Here is a 16110-nt window from a genome sequence, read left to right as displayed (position 1 = left end):
CTTTTTTTTTTTTTTAGTCGGGACTACCTGTGGACCGGATTTTGGACGCTGGTGTGCCGTATTTGCCTAGGAGACCCAGTAACAAGCGGTACAAAATGGATTGATTGATGGGCGAATAGGGACAGATAAAAAAAAAATTATAATTTAAAAAAGAACATCTTTTTTTTTTCTTTTTCTTTTTCTTTTTTTTTTTAGTCGGGACTACCCGCGGGCCGGATTTTAAAAGTTATAAAGTTAAATTACCAATGATTGTCACACACACGAGGTGTGGTGAAATTATTCTCTGCATTTTGGATGCTGGCGTGCCTTATCTGCCTCGGAAACCCAGTAACGAGCGGTAGAAAATGAATTGATGGATGGGCAAAAAAGGAAAGATTTAAAAAAATATATATATATATATATTTTTTTTTTTTTTCTTGGCATTACCCGCAGGCCACATTTTGGACGCTGGCGTGCCTTATCTGCTTAGGAGACCCGGTAGCAAGTGGTAGAGAATGGATTGATGGATGGGTGAAGAAGAACAGATTAAAAAACGTATAATTAAAAAAATATATAATTTTTACTTTTTTTACGCGGGCCGTAGTTTGGGGACCCCTGATATACTCTGTCACCTACAACTCAAAGCTGACACAAAATGTTTTCTTTAAATACATATATATTTCTATATTTATACCATCTCATATAATATATATATATATATATATATGTATATATATATATATATATATATATATATATATATATATATAATTTTATGTTTTCACTGTTCTTTTAAAAATCAGTCCGTATGTATATATATTTATATGTATACATGTGTGTGTGTGTGTATATATGTATAAATATGTGTATGTATATATTTCTATATACGTACATATTATATATATTTATATATATATATGTGTGTGTGTGTGTGTGTACATATACATGTATGTATGTATATGTGTGTGTGTACATATATGTGTCTATGTATATACAGTCGTGGTCAAAAGTTTACACACACTTGTAAACAACATAATATCTCGGCGCAGTTGACCCCAAACACATGTCAAAAGTGGTAAAGGAATGGCTAAATCAGGCTATAACTAAGGTTTTACAATGGCCCTCCCAAAGTCCTGACTTAAATGTGTGGACAATGCTGAAGAAACAAGTCCATGTCAGAAAACCAACATATTTAGCTGAACTGCACCAATTTTGTCAAGAGTGGTCAAAAATTCAACCAGAAAATTGTGAATGGCTACCAAAAGCGCCTTATTGCAGTGAAACTTGCTAAGGCACGTGGAAACAAATATTAACATTGCTGTATGTATACTTTTGACCCAGCAGATTTGCTCACATTTTCAGTAGACCCATAATAAATTCATAAAAGAACCAAACTTCATGAATGTTTTTGCGACCAACAAGTATGTGCTCCAATCACTATCACAAAAAAATAAGACTTGTACGAATGATTGGAAACTCAAGACAGCCATGACATTATGTTCTTTACAAGTGTGTGTGTAAACTTTTGACCACGAGAGAGAAAGAGAGTGTGTGTTTGTGTCAGGGTTGTCGCCAGACATATTTCACTGGGGCACGTGCCCCACTGTTGATCTGCAGTGCCCCAGTAAAAATTTCACCAATATAAAAAAAACGCTTCAGAGTTTTAAGTCTACATAACATAGACAACAGCGCACATACTACTTAGTATGGTAATTGATTGCTACTGTATTCACTCCACTAACAATGAGCACATGGCTAATTAATATGGTAATTTTTTCACGTGTGGCTCTAGACTTCAGTTGAGAGAGAGAGAGAGAGAGAGAGAGAGGATGAGAATCACTGCGTGAGGTAGGTAACGTTAGCCAACAACAATTTGTAATTACATTATTTTGATTTTCATTTGACTCAAACTGTAACTCCTAGATGAGTATCAGAAAGTTATTCGCCCGCAGCAGAAAAGAAGCAGCAAGGAATGAGAGATGTAAGTGAAGTCCTAGCTAGCTAGGCAACATCATTGTTTAAGTTGATGCTAAGTTAGCTAACATTATTCTTTGTATCAAGACAAACATATTCATTTGCTGTACGAGCTGTCGGGGGAATTTCCATTCAACATGAAACATAATGTTGGTTATTGTCTGCTGGTTCTGCATCAATGATGATTTGGAGTAAGCATGTGCGAGTTGAGTGCTTCTCAAATGGTTTATCTTAAGGAAGAAAAACATTTTTCCATATCAAGTCATGAGCCAAATTTTTAAATCATTCAAGTTTATTTCACAGAAAAACAGCACAGTAGACTTGTCTTGTTAATCGGTGTGACTTTGACTAAAATAATCTTGTTTTGTCACCAGAAAAATGGCTACAGCTAAAGCATCTGGTTTTGTTTCCAGAAAAAATAGTAACATTTCTGTATTTGTTTTCAGAAAGATGGTTGAAAATATCGGGTTTTGTTGCCCCATTTAGATTTAAAAAATATATATATTTCCATGTCTGTCCTGAGTCCTCCTCCAACTTGTTAGTCGGTTTGCCTTTTGCTAAAATACTCACTAATAGTCACTAGAAAAATGGCTAAAAATATCTGGTTTTGTTGCCACAATTTGATTTTTTTCTCCCTAAACTTTTTTTTTTCATGCACACATGTAACTGCGACTCACTGAAAATGACACGCAATCCACTTTTATGTCACGACCCAGCAGTTGGGAACCACTGCTCAACTGTATAACAGTTACTGTAATATTTCCATGTCTGTCCAGAGTGATTGACCACTTTGCAAAAATGAAAACGAGACGTTACAGTTTACTTCTCAGAAAATGATTCCCTGAACAGACACACAACAGTTGTTCATTTATTCTACTACTGTGGCTTTATTGTTTTGTGTATATTTTATAGTTTTGTGTATCTGAAATAGGATTAGCCACATTGCCATAAATGGAAATTAAATAATATAAAAGAACCCAGAGATGTAGGGGTGCTTGATTTTTTGTTTTACTTTTGTAGATGTTAAAATTGCAGATGATTAGTGCAATAAATATTTCAAAAAGTTTCATTGCTCTTCCTTTTTGCTTTTACCAGTAGCAGTTTAGAAGTCTGGAGTAAAAAAGTGCACAAGTAGGTCAAATGCATTAGTTAATTTCAGGTGGTTAATCAAAGATCCATACAACATAATATGATATCATTTCATAGTTTAAAGCACTATTTATGTATTTTTTATAATAAGTGCTAAAAATGTTTTTGCTTGCGCGCTGTGCACGCTCACATGAATTACTTGTGCCCCAGGTGTGCCCCAGTACAGTATTAGGTCTAGTGACGCCCCTGGTGTGTGTGTGTGTGTGTGTGTGTGTGTGTGTGTGTGTGTGTGTGTGTGTGTGTGTGCGCGCGCGTGTGTGTCATCTTTTCTTACTTGCTATCATTACCTCATAGTTCGAGATGGACATTACTTTGGAGTTTTTTAGGCCAGGTTGTGAAGAAAGGGATTGTGAAGGACAGTTCTGAGAAGAATTGGATGCTATTCATTGAATTAGAGAAAGAAATAAAAAACATGACAGAGCGTTTAGGTAACTATGGTGAAGCAGTTGGAGCGTAGCACTGCTCGTCTGCACCATACAGAAGCAGAATGAGTCCATAACACCAGCCAAGGACGTTAAAATAATATGCAAACATTATCCACGTAAATATGGAGAAGCTGCTGATGGTGTATTTGACGGTGGCCTACTCTCCAAGGTAAATAGTGTAAATTATTATCACATTACCTCATTAAAGTACTGTACTTGTTAGTACTACATTCTGTTGCATTGTTTTATATATTTATTATCCAACAGTAAATATAATTTAAAAGATAATTGAATCATAAACAATCATTGTTAAAGATGTACTTATAATTGTGAATGATGCAATGCTACTTTTTTGTGTTTAATTTGCTGTTTAATTTATTCCTATATTCAATATGTTGAGGCAGTATTTTTTTCTTTCCTGTGTGTCTTATTGTTGTGATTTCATGTCGTATTATGTATAAAAAAAATTGTCAGACATGTGGACACATCTGGACCAGTTGAAAGGTGAAGTGCAGCTAAAAGAAAACAATGAGGGGATATTATTATTATTTCCACAGCAAGTGGGAACGTCTCAGACGTGTGATTAGTGGCATGTCGCACGTGTTTCATGACGCACGTTACTCGCAACGCGTGAAATCCGTCCACTCGTCAATTATGCAGAACAGCTCAGTAATTTGGCGTCAGACACGCAACGCACACTTTGGCCACTCGGGGGCGCCAAAGTCAATGTTTGCTTTGTAGCTTGACAGTTATGTGAGCAACTTCCTGTTGACCCCAGGATGCAGCAACAGTGTTTCAACTTTTGAAAACAATCATTTTGGATCATATTTAGCCATACAGTGGCATTTAACAGCGTGTCTCAACTTTAAAAATATCAGATCATGTTTAGTAAGATTTAGCAGCATGTCTCAAATAAAACAGATCATATCTAACATTTTTGTTTTAAAATTTGAGGCCTGAATCTAAATGCAACACTACTGAATAGAATAGAAAGTACTTTATCGATCCCCGGGGGAAATTTAGCACCACTGTTCGCTCACAATAAACAAACACTTTGGTATTTTTTACATAATGAATAATATTAATGCAGTCTTTTATACAGCATTATTTATGTATTATTCACATGCCATATAATAGACTGTATTTACATTATTCAGTAGTGTTGCATTTAGATTCATACCTCCAAATAAAAAAGTTTTGAATCATATTTAACAATATGGCAGCATAGATCAAATTTTGAAAATAACTTTAGATCATATTTAGAAATAGTGTAGCATTTAGCAGCATTTATCAAATGAAAAAAAAAATTGATTATATTTAGCAAATTGTAGCACCTCGCATGTACCAACTCAAAAACTATTTTTAGATCATATTTAGTCGTATTGTAACATTCCCGAGCCAATATTTTAAATCATATTTAGAAGTAGTGTAGCATTTAAAAGCATGTATCAAATAAAAAAATACATCAAATTTAACAATATTGTAGCATTTAGCAGCATGTATCAAATTTTGACAAATTATTTTAGATCATATTTTACACAATTCATAGCATGTATCAAATAAAAAAAATAAATCTATTTGAGCAATAATGCAGCATGTATCACATTTTCAGAAATCATTTTAGGTCATCTATAGCAATATTGTTGCATTTAGCATGTATCAAATTTATAAGAATATATAATTTTAAATTATATTTAGCAATATTGTAGCGTTTAGCTGCATGTATCAAAATAAAAAATAATTGTAGCTCATATTTAGTAATGTAGCATTTAGCAGGATGTATCAAATTTAGAAAAAAATTAGATCATATTTAGCAATATTGTAGCAATTAGCAGCATGTATTAAACTAAAAAAAATCATTTTAGAACAAATTTAGCAATATTGTAGCATTATCAGCAGGTATCAAATCACAAAAATAATTTTAGATCATCCTTAGCAATATTGTAGGATTTAGCCGCATGTATCAAATTTTGAATTTTTTTTTTTTAGATTATATTAAGCAATATTGTAGCATTTAGCAGCACGTATCAAATAAAAAAAAGATCAAATTTAGCAATATTGTAGCATTTAGCAGCATGTATATAATTTTGAAAACATATTTTAGATCGTATTTAGCAATATTGTAGCATTTAGCAGCAAGTATCAAATAAAAACATGTTTTTAGAACAAATTTAGCAATATTGTAGCATTTAGCATGTACAAAATAATTATTTTTGATCATATTTAACAATATTGTAGCATTTTGCAGAATGTATCAATTAAATATAGTTTTAGATCATATTTAGCAATATTGTAGCATTTAGCAGCATGTATCAAATACATTTATTAGAACAAATTTAGCAACATTGTGGCACTTAGCAGCATGTACCAAATCAAAACAATAATTTTAGATCATATTTGGCAATATTATAGCATTTAGCAGCGTGTACCAAATTTTTAAAAAATTCGAAAAAATTTAGCAGTAGTGTAGCATTTAGCATGTATCAAATGAAAAAAACTTTTTAGATCAGATATAGTCATATTATGGCACTTAGACACATGTATCAAAAAAAAAATTAAATCATATTTAGCAATATTGTAGCATTTAGCAGAATGTATCCATCCATTTTCTACCGCTTATTCCCTTTCGGGGTCACGGGGGGCGCTGGCGCCTATCTCAGCTACAATCGGGCGGAAGGCAGGGTACACCCTGGAAAAGTCGCCACCTCATCGCAGGGCCAACACAGATAGACAGACAACATTCACACTCACATTCACACACCAGGGCCAATTTAGTGTTGCCAATCAACCTATCCCCAGGTGCATGTCTTTGGAAGTGGGAGGAAGCCGGAGTACCCGGAGGGAACCCACGCATTCACGGGGAGGACATGCAAACTCCACGCAGAAAGATCCCGAGCCTGGATTTGAACCCAGGACTGCAGGACCTTCGTATTGTGAGGCAGACGCACTAACCCCTCTTCCACCGTGAAGCCCTTAGCACAATGTATCAAACAAAAATTATTTTAGATCATATTTATCAATATTGTAGCATTTAGCAGCATGTATCATATACATTTTTTAGAACAAATTTAGCAATATTGTAACATTTAGCAGCGTGCGTCAAATTTTTTAAAAATTTGAAAAAATTTAGCAGTAGTGTAGCATTTACCATGTATCAAATTAAAAAAAAAAAAAAAAAAAAAAAAGTTTAGATCATATTTAGTAATATTGTAGCATTTAGCATCATGTATCAAAAAAATAAATTTAGATCATGTTTAGCAATATTGTACCATTAGCAGCGTGTATCAAATGAAAATATTTTAGAACAAATTTAGCAGAAGTGTAGCATTTAGCATGTATCAAATTAAAAAAAAAATGTTTAGATCATATTTAGTAATATTGTAGCATTTAGCAGCATGTATCAAAAATAATACATTTAGATCATATTTAGTAATATTGTAGCATTTAGCATGTACCAAAAATGTGTTATCATATTTAGGAATATTGTTGCATTTAACAGCATTTATTAAATTTAGAAAACATTTTTACATCATATTTAGCAATATTTTAGCATTTAGCAGCATGTATCAAATACATTTTTTAAAACAAATGTAATAATATTGTAACATTTTGCAAAATGTATCAAATAAAATTTTTTAGATCATATTTATCAATATTGTAGCATTTAGCACTTACCAGCATGTATCAAAAAAATGCAGATCATATTTAGCAATATTCTAGCATTTAGCAACGTGTATCAAATGAAAACATTTTAGAACAAATTTAGCAGAAGTGTAGCATTTAGCATGTATCAAATTTAAAAAAAAAAAAAAGTTTAGGTCATATTTAGCAATATTGTAACATTTAGCAGCGTGCGTCAAATTTTTTAAAAATTTGAAAAAATTTAGCAGTAGTGTAGCATTTACCATGTATCAAATTAAAAAAAAAAATAAATAAAAAGTTTAGATCATATTTAGTAATATTGTAGCATTTAGCATCATGTATCAAAAAAATAAATTTAGATCATGTCTAGCAATATTGTACCATTAGCAGCGTGTATCAAATGAAAATATTTTAGAACAAATTTAGCAGAAGTGTAGCATTTAGCATGTATCAAATTAAAAAAAAAATGTTTAGATCATATTTAGTAATATTGTAGCATTTAGCAGCATGTATCAAAAATAATACATTTAGATCATATTTAGTAATATTGTAGCATTTAGCATGTACCAAAAATGTGTTATCATTTTTAGGAATATTGTTGCATTTAACAGCATTTATTAAATTTAGAAAACATTTTTACATCATATTTAGCAATATTGTAGCATTTAGCAGCATGTATCAAATACATTTTTTAAAACAAATGTAATAATATTGTAACATTTTGCAAAATGTATCAAATAAATTTTTTTAGATCATATTTATCAATATTGTAGCATTTAGCACTTACCAGCATGTATCAAAAAAATGCAGATCATATTTAGCAATATTCTAGCATTTAGCAACGTGTATCAAATGAAAACATTTTAGAACAAATTTAGCAGAAGTGTAGCATTTAGCATGTATCAAATTAAAAAAAAAAAAAAGTTTAGGTCATATTTAGCAATATTGTAACATTTAGCAGCGTGCGTCAAATTTTTTAAAAATTTGAAAAAATTTAGCAGTAGTGTAGCATTTACCATGTATCAAATTAAAAAAAATAAATAAATAAAAAGTTTAGATCATATTTAGTAATATTGTAGCATTTAGCATCATGTATCAAAAAAATAAATTTAGATCATGTCTAGCAATATTGTACCATTAGCAGCGTGTATCAAATTAAAATATTTTAGAACAAATTTAGCAGAAGTTTAGCATTTAGCATGTATCAAATTTAAAAAAAAATGTTTAGATCATATTTAGTAATATTGTAGCATTTAGCAGCATGTATCAAAAATAATACATTTAGATCATATTTAGTAATATTGTAGCATTTAGCATGTACCAAAAATGTGTTATCATATTTAGGAATATTGTTGCATTTAACAGCATTTATTAAATTTAGAAAACATTTTTACATCATATTTAGCAATATTGTAGCATTTAGCAGCATGTATCAAATACATTTTTTAAAACAAATGTAATAATATTGTAACATTTTGCAAAATGTATCAAATAAAATTTTTTAGATCATATTTATCAATATTGTAGCATTTAGCACTTACCAGCATGCATCAAAAAAATGCAGATCATATTTAGCAATATTCTAGCATTTAGCAACGTGTATCAAATGAAAACATTTTAGAACAAATTTAGCAGAAGTGTAGCATTTAGCATGTATCAAATTAAAAAAAAAAAGTTTAGGTCATATTTAGTAATATTGTAACATTTAGCGGCATGTATCAAATACATTTTTTAGAACAAATTTAGCAATATCGTGGCACTTAGCAGCATGTATCAAATCAAAACAATAATTTTAGATCATATTTGGCAATATTGTAGCATTTAGCAGAATGTCTAAAAAAAAAAAATGTAATTAGAAAAAAAATAATAGTGTAGCATTTAGCATGTATCAAATAAAAAGAAAAAGTTTAAATCATATTTAGTAATGTAGCATTTAGCAGCATGTATCAAAAAAATCATTTAGATCATATTTAGCAATATTTTAGCATTTAGCAGCGCGTATCAAATTAAAACATTTTAGAACAAATTTAGCAGAAGTGTAGCATTTAGCATGTATCAAATTTACAAAAAAAAAGTTTAGATCATATTTAGTAATATTGTAGCACTTAGCAGCATGTATCAAAAAAATGTAGATGGTATTTAGCAATATTGTAGCATTTAGCGTGTATCAAATGAAAACATTTTAGAACAAATTTAGCAGAAGTGTAGCATTTAGCATGTATCAAATTTAAAAAAAAAAGTTCACATGATATTTAGTAATATTGTAGCATTTAGCAGCATGTATCAAAAAAATACATTTAGATCATATTTAGCAATATTGTAGCATTTAGCATGTACAAAAAAAATAGATCATATTTAGCAATATTGTTGCATTTAACAGCATTTATTAAATTTAGAAAAACATTTTTACATCATATTTAGCAATATTGTAGTATTTAGCAGCATGTATCAAATACATTTTTTAAAACAAATTTAGCAGTATTGTAGCATTTTGCAGAATGTATCAAATAAAAATAATTTTAGATCATATTTATCAATATTGTAGCATTTAGCAGCATGTATAAAATACATTTTTTAGAAAAAATTTTGCAATATTGTGGCACTTAGCAGCATGTATCAAATCAAAACAATAATTTTAGATCATATTTGGCAATATTGTAGCATCTAGCAGAATGTGTCAATTTTTTTAAAAATTTGAATAAAATTAACAGTAGTGTAGCTTTTAGCATGTATCAAATAAAAAAAGTTTAGATCATATTTATTAATATTGTAGCATTTAGCAGCATGTATCAAAAAAAATCATTTAGATCATATTTAGCAATATTTTAGCATTTAGCAGCGTGTATCAAATTAAAACATTTTAGAACAAATTTAGCAGAAGTGTAGCATATAGCATGTATCAAATTTACAAAAATAAAAGTTTAGATCATATTTAGTAATATTGTAGCACTTAGCAGCATGTATCAAAAAATGTTTTGATCATATTTAGCAATATTATAGCATATAGCAGCGTGTATAAAATTAAAACATTTTAGAACAAATTTAGCAGAAGTGTAGCATTTAGCATGTGTCAAAAAATAAGGTAATATTTAGCAGCGTGTATCAAAAAAATAATATTTAGTAATGTAGCATTCATCAGCACGTATCAAATCAAAACAATAATTTTATATCATATTTAGCAATGTTGTAGCATTTAGAAGCATGTATCAAATAAAATAATAATTGTTCATCATATTTTACAACATTGTAGCATTTAGCAGCTTGTTTTAGCGGTGACGACCCACAGTCCGGTTGACTAACGCGCTCTGCAGCATCTCTCGCCGCTGTGTAGGTGGCGTCGCTATGGCAACCACCTTGTTGCGACTGCCTCCGTGGAATGTTAATACAGTGGACGAGGAAGAGGAGGCCATCTGACAATATCAGAAGAAGCAAAGCAGCGAGTGAACGCGCTTTTTTAAAGTCTGCACCATGTGACCAGGCTTTTATTAGATGACCTCTGACCTCTTCGTGTCTTCCAAAGAACTATTTCTGAACCCTAATCCTCTGGAAATGACCTCCAACCGGAGCTTGTCATCGTCGTCTGCTGCCACAAATAACTCTGTGTAGCGTGGAAGGACGGCAAAAGTGTACATCGGGCTTGAAACTTCTCCGTTATGAAAATCACCCGCGTTGTGCATGAATAAACAAAGTTCAGCAAAAAAAAAGCAACAGTAGATGCTGAAAATCCAAGGTCTAACGAAGGTGCTAACAAGTAGCATGCTAGCCAGATAAAAAATACCACTTTGTTGTGTACCGGCTACAAAAGCTTGCACGGAACCTTAGAATGCAAACTGTTCGCATGCATCAAGCAGCAAATATAGGACCCTGATGTGTACACCTGCAAAAATAGTTAAAGCTAACAAGGTAGCATACGCTAGCATAATGTTAGCATACGCTAGCATAATGTTAGCATGCTACCAGCTAATATATGTTAAATACCAAAAGAAAAAAAAATACCACTTTGTTGTGTACTGGCTACAAAAGCTTGCACGGAACGTTAGTATGCAACCTGTTAGCATGCATCAAGCAGCAAAATAGGACTCTGATGTGTACACCTGCAAAAATAGTTAAAGCTAACATGGTAACGTTAGCATACGCTAGCATAATGTTAGCATGCTACCAGCTAATATATGTCAAATACCAAAAGAAAAAAAAATACCACTTTGTTGTGTACTGGCTACAAAGGCTTGCACGGAACGTTAGAATGCAAACTGTTAGCATGCACCAAGCACCAAAATATGACTGATGTGTACACCTGCAAAAATAGTTAAAGTAGGCTGACCATATTCTGAAATCCCAAAAAGAGGACACATATATACGTAACTCATACTTGGTTGGGGGTGGGAGGAGTATTTTGTAATATTATGTAGGCTCATAGACTTCTTAGTTTGTCTTGTATTTATTGCACAAGATGTATTTAGGTCACCCAACAGCTCCAATGTGCGTCTATTTCCTCGAAAAAAAAACTCGAACTAACACTTCCTGTCAACAGCGTCACTTCCCTAACTTCCCCGGAAGTCCCGCCCCCCAGCCAAAGCCGTTGGCTAACACCCCGTAGCCAGCCGCTACAATATTTACAGCTAGAATTCACCAACTCGAGTAATATATATGCAGTAACTTAACCCTGGACCTACATTGAAAATACACGCAACCCTAATTCAAAATGCCGGACAATTGAGGCATTTAAAAAAAAAACACCCGGACACCCCCGCAAAAGAGGACCTGTCCGGGGTCGTATGGTCAACCTAGTTAAAGTAAACATTTTAACGTTAGTATCATGTTAGCATGTTAACAGTTAGTATCTCAAATACCCAAATATCTGACCTAATTTTACAGGCATACATGTAAGAAAGGTAACACGCTAACCGTTGACTGTTAACATGTTAGCTTTTTTTAAAGCTAATTTTACAGATATGAACCAAAGTGGCACGTGTCAGAATACATGACTCTGAGGCCTATAGATAAAAGATAGCATGTAAATGTTAGCATGCTTGCTTGTTGCAGTTGCAATGTAAACATTTCAACTTTAGCACGCAAACAGTTAATATTTGTCACATACCGGGATATCTGACTTACTTGTATGCCTGTAAAGTTAGATTAAAAAGCTTCTATGCTAACAGTTCGCGAAAAAAAACTAATATACTAACAGTTAACTGTCACCTTTGGTAGTACCAAATATATGCAAATTACATGTGTACCTGTAAAATTAGTTTAAACGGCTACCATGTTAATAGTTAGCTAGAAAAGATAACTGTTAGCATGGCAGCTTTTTTTTTTAATTATTTTTTACAAATTTTACAGTTATACACAGGTGAAAGTACCAAAATATAGGACTTTGAGGTGTATGCCTGTAAAACTAACTAAATTAAAAGCTAGCATAACGTTATGCATACGCATGTAAACGTTAGCATACGCATGTAAACGTTAGCATGTTTACTTGTTAAAGTAAACATGCTAACGTGTCAATGTGAGCATACTAAAAGCTAATATATTTCACATGCCATATTATCTGACTTACATGTTTACTTGAAAAATTAGTTAAGTCCGATTATTTTGGTAGTTGACATATATTAGCAGTTAGCATGCCAACACTAACCGTTAACCTTAACAAGTATGCATGTTAAAATGAACATGCTAGCGTATGCTAATGTTAACGTGTTAGCTGTAGCTATCTTCACAGGTCTACATGAGAGAAGGAAGAACAAAACATGACTGAGGTGTACACCTTTTAAAATAAGTTAAAGTTGGATAAGAAAAGCTAGCTTGCTAACAGTTAACTCTTGGAATGGTAGCTTTTTAAGCTATGTTCAGCTTTTTTGTAACAATTTTTACAGGTTTACGTGGAGGTAAGTACCAAAATATATGACTTTGAGGTCTATGCCTGTAAAAATAACTAAAATAAAACCTAGCATAACTTTAGCAAGTTGATTTTAGCATGGTTACTTGCTTGTTAAATACACCATGCAAGCCTGTTAATGATATCATGCAAACAGCTAATAAGTCACATGCCAAAATATCCGACTTACACGATAAACTTAATAGTTAGCTAAACAAGTTATTGTTTAGCTAACTATAAAATTAGTCTAAACCACTACCATACGAGCCACTGGAAAAAAAAACGCTTGCATACTTACAGTTAACTATTAGAAATGTGGCTTTTTAAACTAATTTCATATTTATACATGCAAGTACCAAAATATGACTTACATGTACACCTATAAAATTTGTTTGAAAAAAATGCTAAAAGTTAATCATAGAATGGTAGCTTTTTTGAAAAACTTTTACAGGTGGCACTAAAATATATGACTCTGGGGTGTAAAGCTGTAAACCTAGCTGGTATTGGTATGCTAGCATGTTAACGTTAGCATCCTTACTTGCCAATGTTAACATACTAATGTTAGCATGCTAACAGCTAATATGTGTCATGTTCAAAAATATCTGACCCGTGTTGTAAGCATTTCACCAATCTCGCGCACTTTGCAAATTTGGACGCGATCTAACAGCAAAACAGTCTCCCAACACTGCATAGATGGCATCAAGGCCTATTTATCCAAGCGTGAGGGTTGGGAAACGAAAGTGTTTGGCGAAGGAAGTGTGGATTCAGCCCGGGTGGCCTATTTCAAGTTCCAGGTAACCCTACATTATTATATTTTATAAATAGTAAACCAAGTTGTGGTAGTAGTTTAGTCAGTAGTTTAGTCGTGGATGTACAATGTATAGTGATGAATCCAATAAACATTTGATTAGACTTTGATTTGACATTAAATTTGCAAAATGCGCAACCGCATTTTGCAAATTGTGCCCATTGGTATTGTCCTTACAACACTTGCATGTACACTTCTAAAATTAGCTTCGAAAACGGCTAACTTAGCATGTTAGCTTTTTTTAACTAACAGTAGCCTTCCGCCTGAATGCAGCTGAGATAGGCTCCAACGACCCCAAAAGGGACAAGCGGTAGAAAATGGATGAATGGATGGTACAGGTGTACATGTAAGTACCAAAATATATACCTGTAAAGATAGCTAGCAATAGTTTGCTAACATGCTAACGTTAGCATGCTAGCATTGATTATCATTACAAGGCGCGTATGAAACTTAAATATGGTGTGAGTACGCCGATACATGTGGTATTTTGTGACATTGTTTATTCATCCATTCATCCATTTTCTACTGCTTGTCCCTTTTGGGGTTTCAAATAAAAAAAAAAATTGGGATTTTTGTAAAAATAAAGACGTTTTTTTGGAAAGTGCAGCGTTTGAATCGGGTGGGGGAAGAAAGCACATGAAAAGTAGAGTAGAATCATAATTACAATCCTTAATGTTGGATTATTGTTTAGACTTTTACTTCCTTTTTATTGTCATTCAAATGTGAACTTTACAGTACCGATAAGAACATTTTGTTGCATTAACTCATGGTAGTGAAGGGTGTTTCAAAGTAAACACGATAGAAATTGATTAGTTCAGGGGTCACCAACCTTTTTGAAACCAAGAGCTACTTCTTGGGTACTGATTAATGCGAAGGGCTACCAGTTTGATACACACTTAAATAAATTGCCAGAAATAGCCAATTTACTCAATTTATCGTTAATAAATAAATATAGCGGTATAGCTCGGTTGGTAGAGCGGCCGTGCCAGCAACTTGAGGGTTCCAGGTTCGATTCCCGCTTGTGCCAACCTAGTTACTACCGTTGTGTCCTTGGGCAAGACACTTTACCCCCCTGCTCCCAGTGCCACCTACACTGGTTTAAATGTAACTTAGATATTGGGTTTCACTATGTAAAGTGCTTTGAGTCATTAGAGAAAAATCGCTATATAAATATAATTCACATATATATATAAAAATTGGGTATTTCTGTCTGTCATTCCGTCGTACATTTTTTTTCCTTTTACAGAAGGTTTTTTGTAGAGAATAAATGATGAAAAAAACACTTAATTGAACGGTTTAAAAGAGGAGAAAACAGGAAAAAAATGAAAATTACGTTTTGAAACATAGTTTATCCTCAATTTCAACTCTTTAAAATTCTAAATTCAACCAAAAAAAAGAAGAGAACAACTAGCTATTTCTAATATTTTTGATAAAATTAAAAAAATAATTTACGGAACATCATTAGTAATTTTTCCTGATTAAGATACATTTTAGAATTTTGTTGACATATTTTAAATAGGTTAAAATCCAATCTGCATTTTGGTAGAATATATAACAAATTGGACCAAGTTTTATTTCTAACAAAGAAAAGTCATTATTTTTTCTAGATTTTCTAGAACAAAAAATTTAAAAGAAACTCAAAAGACTTCAAAATAAGATTTAAATTTGATTCTACAAATTTTTAGATTTGCCAGAATAATTTTTTGGAATTTTAATAATAAATTTGAAGAAATATTTCACAAATATTTTTCGTCGAAAAAACAGAAGCTAAAATGAAGACTTAAATTACAATTTATTAATTATTCTTTACAACTTTAAAGAATTAATTACTTGAACATTGATTTGAATTGTCAGGAAAGAAAAGGAAGGAATTTAAAAGGTAAAAATCCTAAAATCCTTTTTAAGGTTGTATTTTTTCTCTAAAATTGTCTTTATGAAAGTTATAAGAAGCAAAGTAAAAAAAAAAAAATTAATTTGTTTAAACAAGTGAAGACCAAGTCTTTAAAATATTTTCTTGGATTTTCAAATTCTATTTGAGTTTTGTCTTTCTTAGAATTAAAAACGTCGAGCAAACCGAGACCGGGTTGCTAGTCCATCCATCCATTTTCTACCGCCTATCTCAGCTATAATCGAGCGGAAGGCAGAGTACAACCTGGACAAGTCGCCACCCCATCGCAGACAGCTTGCTAGTAAATAAATACAATTTTAAAAACAGAGGCAGCTCACTGGTAAGTGCTGCTATTTGAGCTATTTTTAGA

General features: G+C 32.1%; 2 long non-coding RNA genes across 2 annotated transcripts in view; one reads left to right on the top strand and one right to left on the bottom strand.

The window, feature by feature from the left end:
• The window catches only part of LOC133556083 (uncharacterized), a 522853-nt gene that overhangs the window by 186711 nt on the left and 320032 nt on the right, over window positions 1–16110 (top strand). The gene's annotated exons all lie outside the window — the stretch shown is intronic.
• The window catches only part of LOC133556079 (uncharacterized), an 82805-nt gene that overhangs the window by 5761 nt on the left and 60934 nt on the right, over window positions 1–16110 (bottom strand). The gene's annotated exons all lie outside the window — the stretch shown is intronic.

This window comes from Nerophis ophidion, linkage group LG07 (genome assembly GCF_033978795.1).
Source record: "Nerophis ophidion isolate RoL-2023_Sa linkage group LG07, RoL_Noph_v1.0, whole genome shotgun sequence".
Lineage (NCBI taxonomy): Eukaryota > Metazoa > Chordata > Actinopteri > Syngnathiformes > Syngnathidae > Nerophis > Nerophis ophidion.
Note: the sequence above shows the minus strand (reverse complement) of the source record. Positions and strands in the feature narration are given on the sequence as shown.